Below are 16741 nucleotides of genomic sequence, written 5' to 3' on the forward strand. Positions count from 1 at the left end.
CATACACATATCAAAACTCTACATGTGTACTTGTACATTTAAACACATATTGTATATATACGCGCATAAATACTATATATATATATATATGCATATAAACATATACACACATATGCACACTCTACATGTGTACTTATACATTTAAACACATGCTGTACACACACACATAAATACTATATAGTTATGCATATTTGTGCATATAAACATAAATATATACAGACATACGCACGCTCTATACCTATACTTATACATTTAAACACATACTGTATACAGACACATAAATGCTTTATATGTATGTATTTATATACATATAAACATAAATATACACATAAACATATGCGCACTCTACATATGTACGTATGTACATTTAGGCACATACTATATACACACATAAATGCTATATATTTATGCATATATATGCATATATATATATCACACACACACACACACACATATATATACATACACCCACACATATACTGTGTTTGTGTGTAGATGTTTAAAGCCATATATGAGAAAGAATACATATATATATACACACACATACATATTTACATATATATGTGTGTGTGCGTGCGTGCATTCTTTCTCATATATGATTTAAAATATCTACACATTACCTTAGTTTGGGAAGTGTCTGTGTACGTAAAAATACCTAGGTGAAAATAAAGGCCCTTTTACACGGGAAAAAGTGGAGCATGTTCATCAGATATATCTATCTACCTATCTACCTATCTACCTACCTACCTACCTACCTACCTACCTACCTACCTATGATATAGTGAGCCTCCCCGCTATATATGAACAGGAAGCGCCCACGGTTAAATTGGTTTACCCAAACGGGATATCTTGGATGGAAAACCCTCTTTCCTCACTCGTGTGTGCTGAGGGGGTAGAACAAGGATCTCGAGGCGCTGCAAACCCCAATCCTTGCGCATCTTTTCCTCTCATTTTCTCCTGAAATCCTCCGCGTGGAAGCGCTTCAGATGTTTCACGAGCCGCAGGAGGATAGAGTCAAGGAATCATAAACTCTGGGACCATGCAATGAAGATCTCTTAGATGCTAGGATTTGGAGAAAGAAGCCTTGTCGGTCGGAAGTGAACGGAAACAGGGCTGGGAGCTCCTTGAAGGCCCAAAGCAACCGATAAATATTCCACACATCCGATAAATATCACTTTAAATAATCTTACAGAAGTAATTATTATTTCGGCTAATCGAGAAATTATTGGGTTTTATTGCCTAACAAGAGGAAGCAAAAGGAGCCGAAGCGGGGAATATTCCAAGCCTAAGAATTAGGAAGTTATTATTTAGGTGATCTGAAAACTTAAAAATGTTCAACTCGTTTTTAAAGCGGTATGTTTTCCCCAAAGAATTCAACACAAAGGAACTTTTGCAAAGCTAGGCAAGCCCCATAACAAAGTAGGACCCTTTCCTTCCCCAATTCTCTTCGCCCCAGTCTAATCCCTTCCTTAATTAGTTTTTTTAATCTCTTAAAGAAATATCAATATCAGCAATGATCGAGGCTGTGTTTGGAAAAGGCGTTTAGGAAAGAGACAGGAAAGTTTGGGAGAAAAGTATGCCTCAAAAATACACGAATATAATAATCTGTGTTTAGGTTCGGTGCCTAGTTAGAGCGAAGTGCTTATTGAGGAGCAGAGGAAATATTATGAAGAGTCCCTGCAGCTCTCCTAACAACAGCAGCAGGGATGGCTATTCCCAGGCTGGTTCTTATTATTATTCCGGGTCCAAGAGATGCATAATTTATTATAATTTCCTTCACGTTTTCTTTGGTCGTAACGGCTAGAAACCCCTTGGAGATGTGCAAAAGGATGGCAGGGCCTGTGGATTCCTTCTCAGCTCTTCACAAATGTTCCTCTTTCCCTCCTTTCTTTCCTTTCTCTCTATCCTTCCTCTTTCCTTCTTCTCCTTCCTTCTTCTCTTTCCTTCCTCTCCTTCCTTTCGTCTTCTCTTTCCCCCCTTTCCTTCCTTCCTTCCTTCTTTCCTTCCTTCCTTCCTCTCTTTCTTTCTTTCTTCTCCTTCCTTTCTTCCTCTCCTTCAATCCTTCCTTCCTCTTTCCTTCCTCTCCTTCCTTCCCGTCTTCTTCCTTCCTTCCTTCCTTCCTTCCTTCCTCTCTTTTCTTCGATTCTTCACTTCGTTCCTTCCTCTCTTTCCTTCCTTCTTTCCATCCTCCCTCCCTTTCCTTCTACTCTGTCTTTGCTCTTTCCTTCCTCCCTTCCTTCCTCTTTCCTCTTTCCTTCCTTCTCTTTCTTTGCTCTCTCCTCTTCCTTCCGTCCTTCCTCTCTTCCCTTTCGTTCTCTTTCTCTCTTTCTTCCTCGGCCTTCTCTTCCTTGTTGGAGCATCTGGCTTAACCCCCCCCCCCTTTCCCATTTTCCATCCAGGCCAATCCCCCCCCCCCCCCCCCAGATGTCTTCCTGGAGAAAGCGGCTCCTCTCCTTGCAAAAGCTAGAAAGGGACTTTCAAGTGGAAAGAGAGAAAAAAGAGGGAGGAGAAAGACGGATTCCTTTTTGAACTCGCACCCCTCTCCACTCCATTTAAAACTGGGGGGGGGGGGGATGACACAAGGCACACACTCACACACAGGGCACCCCTCCCTCCTTCTCCTCTTCCCCCAAAAGCAAGCCTGGGTCGAGGAGGCGGCGGCACCTTTGGGCTCCAACGCCACAAATCACACGCCAGGAAGACTCGGCCCGAGTGGAACCAATCGCCCGACTCGCATTATCTCACACCGCCGGGGAGGGAGGGGGAAAGCAAGGAGGTGGGCTCGGCCTTACCGGCTCCTCTCGGAGCGCTCCTCCTGGGGCTGCTTCCCGGCGCTCTTCCTTAAGGCTGGGGTCAAATCCTGGCGCTTGGAGGGGAAGAGGGGATCCTCCGCCTGGCTTCTCCTCCGCCCCCAGAACCTCCAAAGGGGCAGCAAAGGCGAAGGCTGGTTGGCGAGCGTGCTGTTCCGTCGAGGAAAGCGAGGACGAACTTTTTTTCCGCAGGGCGGGGGGTTAGAAAGACGTGTTCCCCCCTCCTTCCTCTTTCCTCCTCCTCCTCTTCCTCTTCCTCCTCCTCGGCTTGGGCTGCGAGGATCTTCTTCCGCCCGGCTCCCTTCTCTTCTCCGCTGCTCCTCGGCTTCGTCTCGCTTCCCTCTGGCGCGCTCTCGGCCGGGCTGGGGAGCCGCGTGACGTCACAGAGATTCCACCAAACTCCCCTCCGCCGCCGCCGCCGCAGAGGGAGGGAGGGGAGGCAGGCGCGGGAAGAGCAAGGGGGCGCCCCGGCGGAGGCGGGCGAGGGGCGGATAGATCTGAACAGTCCGGGTGGGGGTTTGGACCAGACGGATGGGCGAGACAGCCACGAGGGGGACAGATGGAGGAAAAGCCGCCCCTGAGTCTAGAGGAGACTGAGGAAGCCCCTGGAAAATGAGGGGGGGGGGAGGGAAGGAAGGAAAAGAGAGTGTCCTTCCAGGTTCCAGGTTCAGACCCGCTTCTTCCTGCTTATTGGACCTGCCTATTCAGGAGGAAGTCTGGGGTAAAAGGGACCCGATCTTGGCCCAGCAAGGGCAGTTTCGTGGGAGGGAAATTGGGGGAAAGAAAGAGGGAAGGGAAGGGAGGGGTGAGGAAGAAAGCAGGAACCCCTTCTCCCCAGGCCTTCACTACCAAAGGATGCCAAATAATGCAAACCGAACTTCAACACTAACTGGAACGTACCAGAAAGGGCACTAAGTCCAAAGATAGGCCAAATTGTATGGCCATGTTTCAGAAGCATTCTCTCCTGACGTTTTGCAGGCAACCTCTGAAGATGCCTGCCATAGATGCAGGCGAAACGTCAGGAGAGAATGCTTCCTGAACATGGCCATACAGCCAAGGAAACTCACAGCAACCCAGTGATTCCAGCCATGAAAGTCTTCGACAATAAGTTGTGAGGTCTGTTGGAAACTAGGAAAATGGGGTTTATACAGGGTTAGTCAAAATGCATAGGCCAATAAGCCATTCAATTGAATGTATATCTGTGGAATAATGTCCAGGGTGGGAGGATGATCTCTTGTCTGTTTGAGGCAGGTGTGAATGTTGCAATTGGCCACCTTGATTAGCACTTAATGGCTAATGGTTTACTTTTTGCTTATGATTTACAATACTGTAGCATCATATTATTCATTATACATATAGGAAAGACTACATTAGGTGTGAAAAAAAAACAAATTTCATAAATAAAGTCCAATACTACAATATATACAGGAAATACATTTTACATAATGTGTGGGGGAAAAAATCAAAACTCATATGTAACATCAAATACCATCGTACGCACGAGTTTTGATTCCCCCCCACACTTAATGCAAAATGTATTTCCTGTATATACTGTAGTATTGGACTTAATGATTGCATATGATGTTATATCATGTGTACACACACACACACAAGTTTTGATTTTTCCCACACTTAATGTAAAATGTATTTCCTATATATACTGTAGTATTGGACTTTATTATTGCATATGATGTTATGTTATGTGTATACACACATACACACACACACCATAACATCATATGCAGGCATGTAGCGGGGGGGGGGGGGGCGGCGGCTTGGGGGGCTTCAGCCCCCCTCCTCCGAAATTTTCATGGTGGTTCGCGAAAAGGCCTTACTGGTGCATTATTTAAACTGTTCTGTTTATTCATATCATGATCTGATCACCATACTCAATATATCCCATATGCATGGGGGTATTGGGGTAACGATACAAAAGGTTTGCTAAGGTAGACCCTCTTTCACTCAGACTCAGCCCCCCCCAAACAAACTCAGCCCCCCCCCCCCAATCGAAATCCTGGCTAGGGGCCTGATCATATGCAATCATAAAATCCAATACTACAGTATGTACAGTATATACAGGAAATGTGTGTGGGGGTATAGATAGATAGATAGATAGATAGATAGATAGATAGATAGATAGACAGACAGACAGACAGACAGACAGACAGACAGCTACGATTCCTTTGTTGATATCTAAGAACAGAGAGAAAGAAAGTAGTGGAAAATCTGGAGGGAGGGAGTGAAGAGAAGAGAGAAGAGAGGAATAATAATTCACCCACAACTGCTCAGCTCCCCTCGGAAATGCCTTGCTTTCTTTGCTCGTGTAAGACTCCCAGGCTGAGTCCATCAGGTGCGAGAGAAGGGCCAGCCAGACATAAAGGGTCCAAGAAAAGGAAAGTGTGACCTTCCCTAGCGAAAGTGGGGCGTGAAAGGCTCTCAAGAGGCCAAAGGGAAGGGAAAGATCAAGCCCACCCCCCTTTTCCCTCCAGCAAGGGGGAAGATGGCGAAGCAAAGGCCGGAGGGAACAAGGGCTCCAGCCCCAGAAGCTCTTCGGAGTTCAAATTCATCTAGCATTAAGGGGGGGGGGGGTAAAGCGCCGGCAAAGAGTCGAGTTTCCTCCACTTCTGGGTTCACGTGGGGTCAGGGCTACCTCATTTTTTAAAATGACGAGGCGGAGGCGAAAGGGGGAGACTTGGGGGAAGGCGGTGGGTCGAGGGACAGAGAGGGAAAGAAAGAGCAGCCCTTCCTCTCCTTCCAGTCTGCGGCCTTCTCAAAAGGATGCAGTTTGCCGCCACTTGAATTCCATGGAATCATGGGAACGGCAGTTTTGGCCTTTCTTGAAAAAAAGTGCTGGTGCCTCTCAAGGGGCCCTTCCACACAGCCAAATAACCCAGAATATAAAGGCAGAAAATCCCACAATATCTGCCTTGGACTGTTTTATTTCAGGGCCCTTCCACACAGTCCTATATCCCAGAATATCAAGGCAGAAAAATCCCACAATATCTGCTTTGAACTGGCTTATCTGAGTCCACACTCGGATAATGTGGGATTTTCTGCCTTGACATTCTGGGATATTGGGCTGTGTGGAAGGGCCCTGAGTCCACACTGCCATACATTCCAGTTCAAAACCGACAATGTGGGATTTTATTCACCTGTGTGAAAGGGGCCTAAAATACAACTTTCCTGATCCTATAGCATTGAGCTAGGGCAGTGAAAGTGGTCTCAAACTGCACTCATTCTGCCCTAGATACACCCGAAGTGGATTTGGGTGATAGGTTTATTTAAGATTAAGGTTGGGGAGAACCTGCAGAAACAAGAGCCACCCTCGTATTTATAATGGATATTTCCTTCTCCCTGTAGATCGTTTTCAACTATCCTTACTATTTCTGTATTCCTCCCTTCCCTCCCATTATTAGGACATTAATGTGACTGAATGGGGATCCCAAATGTTGGATTGGATGGGTTAGCTTTGGAATGCTTTGTCAAGACCTCCCCCCCCCCAAAAAAAGAGAATATTTCCCCGCTTTTGCCTTTGTTGCGGGCAATATATCCTTGAAGGCGGCACCAACCATTTTTGTTTTCTACTTTTGCTTTGTATTGTGAAAAAAGGGGAAAAGGAACAGCTTGCCTTTGGTCAATTCTTAAGCTTTTAATCATTTCGCATTCTCCACGACCCCCCGCAATTCTCTCTCTATTAATTTTTATATATATATAGATTATATGTGTGTGTGTGTATCTTTTGTAATCAACTGAGCTGTCGGTTTGCAGCACTTGGGAAAATAAATTAAAATTGAACTATCTGGCCCTGTGGCCTCTTCCAACTATGATTCTATTATTCTACCATTCTTATCATTTCTAGGACTGTAATCCTAAGGACATGTGACTTATTTTCGATTTGAGTAGTTAGGATCCCACGATACAATTTGATTTGAGAGTGAAAATATTCCTAATATTCCTAATATCCCTGATCCCAGAGATAGTTGCATGTGAAGCACTTGAAAAACTGCAAGTAGAGTCTGCTGTGAGAGAACTGACCCGTCTGCAGAGGCGTTGCCCAGAGGACCGCTTGGCTTGTGGGAGGCTTCTCTCATGTCCCCCATGTCCCCGCATGGGAGGCTGGAGCTGACAGACCGGAACTCACCCTGTCTCTCGGATTCAAGGGATTCAAACTGCAGACTTTCAGGTCAGCAGTTCAGCCGGCACATTGTGTGGTCAAATCGCCTGTTGATTTATGACCACCCCATGAATTTCAAAGGGTTTTCTTAAGCAAGGAATAGTCAGGCCACTTCAACACTGCCCTATAACCCAGATTATCAATTCAGATAATCCACATTATCTGCTTTGGACCGGATTATATGAGTCTACACTGCCATATAATCCAGTTCAAATCAGATCATCTGGATTTCATTTGGCAGTGTAGAAGGGGCCATAGACCGATCTTCTCCCATCCAAGTCCTAACCAGGACTGATCCTGCTTAGCTTCTAATATAAGGTGAGTCCTTACAATTACGTGGCAGGAAAACCAATGGTATTTGTTGTGATGGATGCACATGGATATATTTGTGGTTTTAAACCAAGAAAACAAATCGCTGGGTAAGAAGGAAAGTATTTTTATTAACATCCCCAAAGGTTGAAATGCGGATACAAAAGATGATGTTTCGAGTTACTTTGGCCTCGTCATTGTTTTGGGAAGAGATCCCGTTAAGAGAAGGTGGTCTACTTTGAAGGAGGAATAGAGCAGCCCACAACTCCTGCTAGCACTCTTAGGCGTGTGTGTCTCACAATCACGATCACATACATACACTTAAAGAATTGCTGCATTTTTCTAGTGCAACTCGTGTCTTATTTCAGGTGTAAACACGAACATAATCTATCACATCAATAGGAAGATCTACAACCGGGCCCATCAATCAGGCCCCTTCCACACAGCTATATAAAAGGCACACTGAACTGGATTATATGACAGTGTGGACTCAGATAATCCAGTTCAAACAGATACTGTAGATAATCTGTCTTGATATTCTGGGTTATATGCCTTTGTGGAAGGGCCTTCAGACCCCTTTCCACACAGCTGTATTTTCTGCTTCGAACTGGAATATATTGCAGTGTGGACTCAGATAACCCTGTTCAAAGCAGATACTATGGATTATCTGCCTTGATATTCTGGGTTATATGGCTGTGTAGATGGAACCAAGACCATGGAAAGGGCTTCAAATTGGGAAGAAACCTGACGGGTGAAGCTCAATGAAGACAGTGGGGAAGAAGAACAACAAGGAAACACACAGAGGTGAGACCTCCACTCTCTTTCTGCGAGGAGGCTGGTGGTGGTGGAGGAAAGAGAGACCTCTCTTTGTTTGGCATTCAGTCACTTCCAGACACCCACTTTGCTTCCTGGGATACATTCAGGCTTCGCTGTCCCCCATTAATGTCCAGCCAGTCCCGGAGTAAAGTGACAACGGTAAACAGATCCGACCGACAAAGCATGGGGGTTGTGTTGTGGCTTTGAACCCCTCGGAAGAATGCGAGGCAGGCTCCCTTGGCCCCCCTCTCCCTCCCTGGTCTCCTGTCTAGAGTCTGGTAGTCAGGCCCGCCTAGTCCTCGCCCCCCCCCCCCCCCATGCCTCCCTCCCTGCTTGCTCTGAGTCTAGGCGGCCAGGTCCAGGAGAGTGCCTGGTCTCCCTTCTTCTCCTGTCTAGGTTAACGGGGTCAAGCCCAGGTCTGTGTCTGATCTCCCCTCCCACGGGGATCTGGACAAGGCCTGGTGCCCCCCCCCCCCCAACAGGTTGCTTCTCCGCCTCTCCAGTCTAGGGTTGGGTAGCCAGATCCGGGGCAGGCTTTGGTCTCACCTTCCCTTGGTTGTCTCCCTCCTTCCCTTTCTTATCTGGGGTTAAATGTCCCAATCCAGGACAGCGTTTGTGTTGGGTTTTATACCTGGACTGTGTTATCGAGTTTCCAAACCTCAGTGAGTAGCAAGACTAGAGATAGGATTAGGCTGAAGGCCAATGCCCACTAAATCCTTCCAGTGTTTTCTGTTGGTCATGGGAATTCTGTGTGCCAAGTACGGTTCAGTTCCATAGTTGGTAGAGTTCAGAATGCTCTTTGATTGTAGGTGAACTATAAATCCCATCAACTACAGCTCTCAAATGATAAAATCAATCCCCCCACCCCACTAGTATTCAAATATGAACGTATTGGGTATTTGTTCCAAATTTGGTCCAGTGAATGGAAATACATCCTGCATATCAGATATTTACATTACGATTCATAACAGCAGCAAAATTACAGTTATGAAGTAGCAACGAAAATAATGCTATGGTTGGGGGTCACCACAACATGAGGAATTGTATGAAGGGGTCGTGGCATTGGGAAGGTTGAGAACCACTGCTTTAGAAGATGAGGTTGGGTAAGCTAGTTAGCTCCAAGACCTTTTCTATCAAGAATGTATTTCCTTTACTTCAAGTAAAAAAAATTGAACTTAAAGTTCTGACTCTGCAATCCTGTGCCATCCTATGGAGTAAAAACTTATCCTAGCTCACCACAGGTAAATACAGGTAAATTTCTACTGGTTATGAAGTTTACCTTCTGGTACTGTGCTATATTTATGGTCGAATCACCCCAACTTCGGGTTATTTTTTAGCCTAACAGCTCAGATTCCCCCCCCCTCCCAAGTTGTCTGCCTCTCCTGTCCAAGCCTAGGACACTGCTTTATTCCCCCTCTTGCTCTGCCACTCCTGTCTGGGGCTTGGTCTGACTCTCTCCTTGTCCCTGCCTCCCTCCAATCTATGGGTTGAGTGGCCAGGCCCAGGACGGTACCTGATCTCTCTCTCTGCTCCCCCCCCCCTTTTCCCTGGGTTACTTCCCTCCAAGAAGGGGACCCTGCCCAGCCAAAGCGGCGTCGTCGGTGCAGCTGAAGTGAGCAGCTGGCCAGAAATGCAAATGGCTCGTCGAGCCACAGCAGATCCGGCGTGATTTCCATTCCCTCCTCGAGTGGGTGGAAGGAGCTGGACATACGTTCGGCGCTCCTAATCCTTCTTTTACATTTTTAGTCATACTCCTATTAAACAACTAATTAATGCCCAGCGCCACCGGGGAATACATTAGGCAGGCGGGCCGGGAAAGAGGGGTGCTGCGCGCGGGGGGGGGGGGGGGAGGAAAGAGGAGGGTTTCCATCTCTTTCTCTCCCGTTCTCCTTTCTTTCCTGCTGCAGGTAAAAGGCCCTCGCTGGTTTACAACACCCCCTTTCCCCCTGTTAAACAACCAGCGAGGAGTTGGCCTCTGCTTGGATTTGTTGGTGGAGCTTGCATTTGCTTTGATTTCCCCCCAGTTCTTTTGCCTCCGCGCCAGGAAAATCCTTCAGAAAAGAAGAAGCCAAAAGTCGCGATTTCGATTTCTCTCCCCTTCCCAGTTCCCACACAACCTTCCCCAGAAACTCCAAAAAGCAGGGGCCGAGAGACCCATTTCTCTGCTCCGAAACCTAACCCGCAAACCTGCCACCAGTTAACCCTTGGACGGACTTGGCAGGACAGTCGGGAAAGGATCCCTCTTTGTCTCCAAGCCCTTTTCTCCCCACTTGGAGCCACTTTAGGCGCAACCTCCCCATTAGCATACCTCTTCGATTCACTCACCCCTGGCCCACTCGACTTGAATTCTGAAAAATAGTTGAAATACATCTTTAAATAGGATTGGAGTCAAACTCGTCCCCAAAACTACAACCGCCCGGCTGCAAAACAGAGATATAATGGCGGAAGTCTGCAAAATTGGAGTTCATGGAAAAGAAGCGAAATATTAGACGATTTCGGAAGGAAAGCCAGGGAAGTGGCTCAGAAAGAGCTTCTCCTGACAGCCTATTTTCTTAGGGAGACAAGTGAGAAAAGGTTGACGCTTCTTTGGCCTGAAAAATATTTCTCATTGGTTTCAGGCTTTCCAATAGGCGCCCGATCCTATGGATTGTACCTGGTATACCTCACCCTCCGCGCTCCATGCCACTGATTCCCAGTTCAACATGCCTACTAGGATTGCAACCAAGTTCTCCTGCCCAGAAATGGCTTGTTTGGAGGAAATCACTGCCAGGAAATGAAAGAAGGAGCCGGTTGTTTGACAACGGGGTTTGCAAATAGGTTTCGGCTCAGGAGCTGGGGGGGGGGGGGGGGGTTCCCTCGCAACAAGGACCCCGCAACTCCATCCAAAGTCAACATTTGGTAGGCACGTTGACTAAGGCCTCTTCCACACAGCTGAATAAAACCCCACATTATCTGCTTTGAACTGGAATATACCGCAGTGTGGACTCAGATAACTCAGGGTCCTTCCACACAGTTGAATAAAACCCCACATTATCTGCTTTGAACTGGAATATAAGGCAGTGTGGACTCATAACTCAGGGTCCTTCCACACAGCTGAATAAAACCCCACATTATCTGCTTTGAACTGGAATATAAGGCAGTGCGGACTCAGATAACTTAGGGCCCTTCCACACAGCCCTATATCTCAGAATATCAAGGCAGACAATCCCACATTATCTGAGTGTGGACTCAGATAACCCAGTTCAAAGCAGATATTGTGGGATTTTCTGTCCTCATATTCTGGGATATAGGGCTGTGTGGAAGGGCCCTTTGTTCATGTGGGATTTTTTTGCCTTGATGTTCTGGGTTATATGACTGTGTGGAAGGGCTCTCAGAAGCCTTGCGGTATTTGGGACAGGCCTATATCGGATTCCAGCCTCAATCTCGCAATTACATCTCTAATACGAACTCAGTGGAACTTACTTCTAAGGCACTTTCCGCACAACTGAATAAAAATCCCACATTTTCTGCTTTGAACTGGAATATATGGCAGCGTGGACTCCCCAGTTCAAAGCAGATATTGCGAGATGTTCTGCCTTTATATTCTGGGTTATAGGGCTGTATGGAAGGGCCCTAAGGAACCATTATTATTTTTTGGACAAGGGTGCATGTTAACAACTTTGGCATGCGTGGGTGAAATAATAATAATAATAATAATAATAATAATAATAATATCAATTTAATATATTATTATTATTATTATTATTATTATTATTATTATTTACAGCCACATGGACTAAATGCGTATGAAACAGAGTTAACTTCTATCTGGCCCCTTCCACACAACTGAATAAAATCCTACATTATCTGTTTTGAGCTGGAATATACGGCAGTGTGGACTCAGACAACCCAGTTCAAAGCAGATATCTGGGATTTTCTGACTTGATGTAGAAGGGTCATAAGTAGCCATTGTTATTTTTAGGACAGGAGTGTATGTTAACAATTTTGGCATGCGTGGGTGAAATAATAATAATAATAATAATAATAATAATAATAATAATAATAATTTACAGCCACCTGGACTAATGAGACGGGATGAATGCGTATGAAATGGAATAACTTCTTTCTGGCCCCTTCCACATAGCTGAATAAAATCCCACATTTACTGTTTTGAACTGGAATATACGGCAGTGTGGACTCAGATAACTCAGGGCCCTTCCACACAGCCTTATATCCAGGTAGACAGTCCCACATTACCTGAGTGTGGACTCAGATAACCCAGTTCAAAGCAGATATTGTGGGATTTTCTGCCTTGATATTCTGGGATATAGGGCTGCGTGGAAGGGCCCTTTGTTTAAAGTAACGTGGGATAACCCAGGGCCCTTCAACACAGACATATAACTCAGAATGCCAAGGCAGGAAATCCCACAATATCCGCTTTGAACTGGGTTATCTGAGTCCACACTGCCATATATTCCAGTTCAAAGCAAATAATGTGGGATTTTATTCAGCTGTGTTTAAGGGGATCCAGTTCAAATCTCCAGATATTGTGGGCTTTTCTGCCTTGGCATTCTGGGTTATATGGCTGTGTGGAAGGACCCTGTGTATTTCTTTCTGTGCCGTGCACAGCAGGAACTGTGCTGAGTGACTTAAATATGAGAGTGAGGAATGGGATCCTACATCATGGAAAAAAGAAGGGGAAATATCCAAGGTCCGGTAACCAGTTTTTCCATGTCTGAACCTGAGAACAGGTGAACCCCAATCAGCCCTTGACACAAGGTTCCCTACACCATAATTTCCAATTTGGTTTCGACAAATCGCGAAGCATAATTTTGCAAAACCCCTCCTTTTCCCTGCCCTTCTTCTTCCCCAATTATTCATCTTGAAGTCAACGTGGAAGTTTCTATAGTTAATTAGACACACACACACATATATATATATACGGAGAAAAGTATTGATTTGTTGCCTACTCGACTCCTCTTCCTTTCCAAAAGGGGGAGGGAAGGAAAACTGACTCCAATCTTGATTCCGAGCCTGTCATAGAAAGAAAAAAAAAGGAGGACGCTTCCCTTCCCACAACCCCCCCCCCTTCCAAACCGACTGATCGATTTGCATATAAATTAAAACCCAGCCTAGTACCTCGTGTACGTCGTTGGTTTGATCATCCTCGCGAAAGACAAAAAAAAAAAAAAAAAAAAAAAACCTGGAGCGCTTAACCACTCCAAGCTAAAAAGAATATATAAATGTCCGCATTGACTCAGTAATGAATGACCTCATTAAAACGTCCCGAGGATTGGATTTATTTATTTTTTATGGGGGTGGGGAGAAAGAAGAGCGGCCTGGGGTCGAGGAGGGGGAAAAAAGAACAATAGGGTTTAGGTTTTTTTTTTAAAAAAAGAATCCATCCTCCCAAAAATAATATAGAATAAAACCATAGAGTTGGAGAACCACAACTGCAAGAGGTGAACTGGTCAGACATCCAGTCCACCTCTTGCAGAAAAATATAATATAATGTTATGTGATATAATATAATATATAATATTTTATTATAGAGTTGGGGAACTACAAGGAGTTGTAGAGTTGGGGAACTACAAGGGTCATCCAGTCCACCTCTTGCAGGAAAATATAATACAATGTTATGTGATATAATATAATATACAATACAATATAATATAGAACTATAGAGTTGGGGAACCACAGGGGTCATCCAGTCCATCCCTTGCAGGAAAATATAATATAATGTTATGGGATATAATGCAATGTAATGTAACGTAATATAATATAGAACCATAGGGTTGGGGAACCACAAGGATCATCCAGTCCACCCCTTGCAGAAAAATATAATGTTCTGCGATATAATATAACATAATGTAACATAATATAAAGCGATGTAATGTAATATAATACAATATATAACCATAGAGTTGGGGACCACAAGGGTCATCCAGTCCACTCCTTGCAGGAAAATATAATATAATGTTCTGTGATATAATATAATGTAACATAATGTAATGATATGATAAAATATAACGTAACATAATGTAACGTAACGTAATGTAATATAATACAATATAATATATAACCATAGAGTTGGGGATCACAAGGGCCATCGAGTCCACCCCTTGCAGGAAAATATAATATAATGTTCTGTGATATGATATAATATAATGTAACACAATGTAATGTAACGTAATGTAATCTAATACCATAGAATTGGGAACCACAAGGGTCATCCAGTCCACCCCTTGCAGGCAAATATAATATAATATTCTGTGATATAATGTAATGTAATGTAATGTAATGTAATATAATATAATATAATATAATATAATATAATATAATATAATATAATATAATGTAACAATGCAACTAATGTAACGAAATGCAATATAATATAATATAACATACTGTAACAATGTAACTAATGTAACGAAATGTAATGTAATGTAGTATTATATTATATTGCATTTCGTTACATTAGTTACATTGTTACATTATTACATTATATTATATTATATTATATTATATTATATTATATCAAAGGACATTATAATATAATATACTGTAACAATGTAACTAATGTAATGTAATGTAATATTATATTATATATCATAACATAGTATATTATGCTATAATATATCACCACCTATTAAACAAACCCCCGTCATTAAAAATAATTGGGGGAGGGGGGAGAAAGAGGAAAGAGGCACTTTTCATGAAAGCAAAAGGAGTGGAGCTTGAGAAAAAACTTGAAAACTTAAGTGAAACATGTTCCTTTTTTGGAGAAAGAAGGAGAGAAGCAAAGCAAGGGAAGGCAAAGACAGAGCAAAGGAAGGCCAAGGAAAAGAAAATCCAATTGCAAAGCAAGGAGAAGCAAAGCAGACCCACAGAAGAGGGTTTGCTTGGTGGAGGAAAGATGAAAAGGGAAGGAGGCCAGGCCCGGCCCGTGACATGGTTTGGTCTCCTCCAAGGCAGAGTTTGCTTTGCTTCCAGGCGCAGCAGAGGCGAGCAGATGCTGTTTAACCCTTTCCTTGGCTGGGCTGTGTCTCGCCTTCTAAGCCCCCTCCTCCCTTACATTCCCATCGAGGCGAGCCCTGAAGCCAGCCAGCCCTGAAGCCAGCCAGTCGGCCTCGGGGCTGCAAGGCGAGCGAAACGCTCCTTACCTCCGTCTGGAGAAGAGGCATGAAAAGGGAGCAGCTCTCCTCGAGATAGTAGAGGCGAAGCGGAGCGGAGGAATGTTACAAGTTCCAGGGAAAAGAAGCCGGAGAAGAGGAAGGGGGAGAGGAGGGAGAGGGAAAGAGAGAGAGAGAGAAGGGGGAAAAAAGGCTGGCGGTGTGAAAATCTGTAGCCCCGAGGGCCAGGCAGCCTCCCCCTTTCATTTCAAGCACTTATTGATTTGCTGTTGTCATCTTTGGCGACGCAGAAGGACACTTGAAAGAATTTCTGATCTGAGAAACGAGGTGACCTGACCGGGGCTCTCACCAAATTCTTAATTACCACATCAACGGCTTGGGAGAGAGGGGGAAGGAGGGAGAGGGAGGAAAAAAGAAAGAAAGAAAGAAAGAAAGAAAGAAAGAAAGAAAGAGACCCTTGACAGCCGCAGAGTGGGCTGATTCGCAACTTTCTCTCTCTACCCCCCTATTATTCCAAAAACTCTTTTGTCTTGCACATTCCCATTGTTGTTGTTCATTCGTTCAGTCGTCTCCGACTTTTCGTGACCTCATGGACCAGCCCACGCCAGAGCTCCCTGTCAGCCGTTACCACCCCCAGCTCCCTCAAGGTCAGTCCAGTCACTTCAAGGATGCCATCCATCCATCTTGCCCTTGGCCGGCCCCTCTTCCTTTTGCCTTCCACTTTCCCCAGCATAATTGTAAAAGAATTCGGGGGTTATATCGGATTTTCGGAACCAACCAGTTGAATCGAACGAGAACCTAGAATAATAGATAGACAGACAGACAGACTGACAGACAGACAGGAGAAGACTAGAGAGAGAGAGAGAGAGAGAGAGAGAGAGAGATGGGAGGGGGGGGGGGGCTTCCACACAGCCCTATATCCCAGAATATCAAGGCAGAAAATTCCACATTATCTGAGTGTGGACTCAGATAACCCAGTTTAAAGAAGATATTGCGGGATTTTCTGCCTTGATATTCTGGGATATAGGGCTGTGTGGAAAGGCCCCAGATATCAAAGGAGAAAAGGCAGGCACACACCCGATTGCTGTTATTGTGTGCCTTCCACTCCTTTTTGGCCTATGCTGACCCTAAGGTGAACCTCTATCAGTGTTTTCCTGTCTGACATTGCCTTCCTCTGTGGCTGAGAGAGTGTGACTTTCCTCAAGGTCAGCCAGTGCGTTTCATAGCCCAGCAGAGATTAGAACTCTGGACTCCAGAGTCGCAGCTCAACCCATAAATGTACAGTGTCCTAAATCTGATCAAGATCCCATCTGGATTCAGCCTTGGGAAAGTCGAGAGTGCCTCTGGGCATGCGCAGAATGCCTTTTGGGGTCATCTCCCAGCATAGGATTCAGATCTAGGGAAAGGTTGTGACTTAGGGCCCTTCCACACAGCCCTATATCCCAGAATATCAAGGCAGAAAATCCCACATTATCTGAGTGTGGCGTCAGATAACCCAGATCAAAGCAGATATGGTGGGA

At 44.9% G+C, this 16741-nt stretch overlaps 1 protein-coding gene across 4 annotated transcripts in view; it reads right to left on the reverse strand.

The window, feature by feature from the left end:
• The window catches only part of PITX2 (paired like homeodomain 2), an 86824-nt gene extending 71449 nt beyond the window's left edge, over positions 1–15375 (reverse strand). Inside the window, exon 1 of one of the 4 annotated variants that reach the window (XM_060779085.2) lies at positions 15252–15375. The gene's annotated coding sequence lies outside the window, so the exon portion shown is untranslated. Of the gene's footprint in view, positions 1–2792; positions 3206–5089; positions 5252–15251 lie in introns of those variants that run through there. The other 3 variants (XM_060779086.2, XM_060779084.2, XM_060779087.2) reach the window with 3 other exon arrangements.
• Between the last annotated feature and the right edge of the window lie 1366 nt (positions 15376–16741).

This window comes from Anolis sagrei, chromosome 5 (genome assembly GCF_037176765.1).
Source record: "Anolis sagrei isolate rAnoSag1 chromosome 5, rAnoSag1.mat, whole genome shotgun sequence".
In the NCBI taxonomy this organism is placed as follows: Eukaryota; Metazoa; Chordata; class Lepidosauria; order Squamata; family Dactyloidae; genus Anolis; species Anolis sagrei.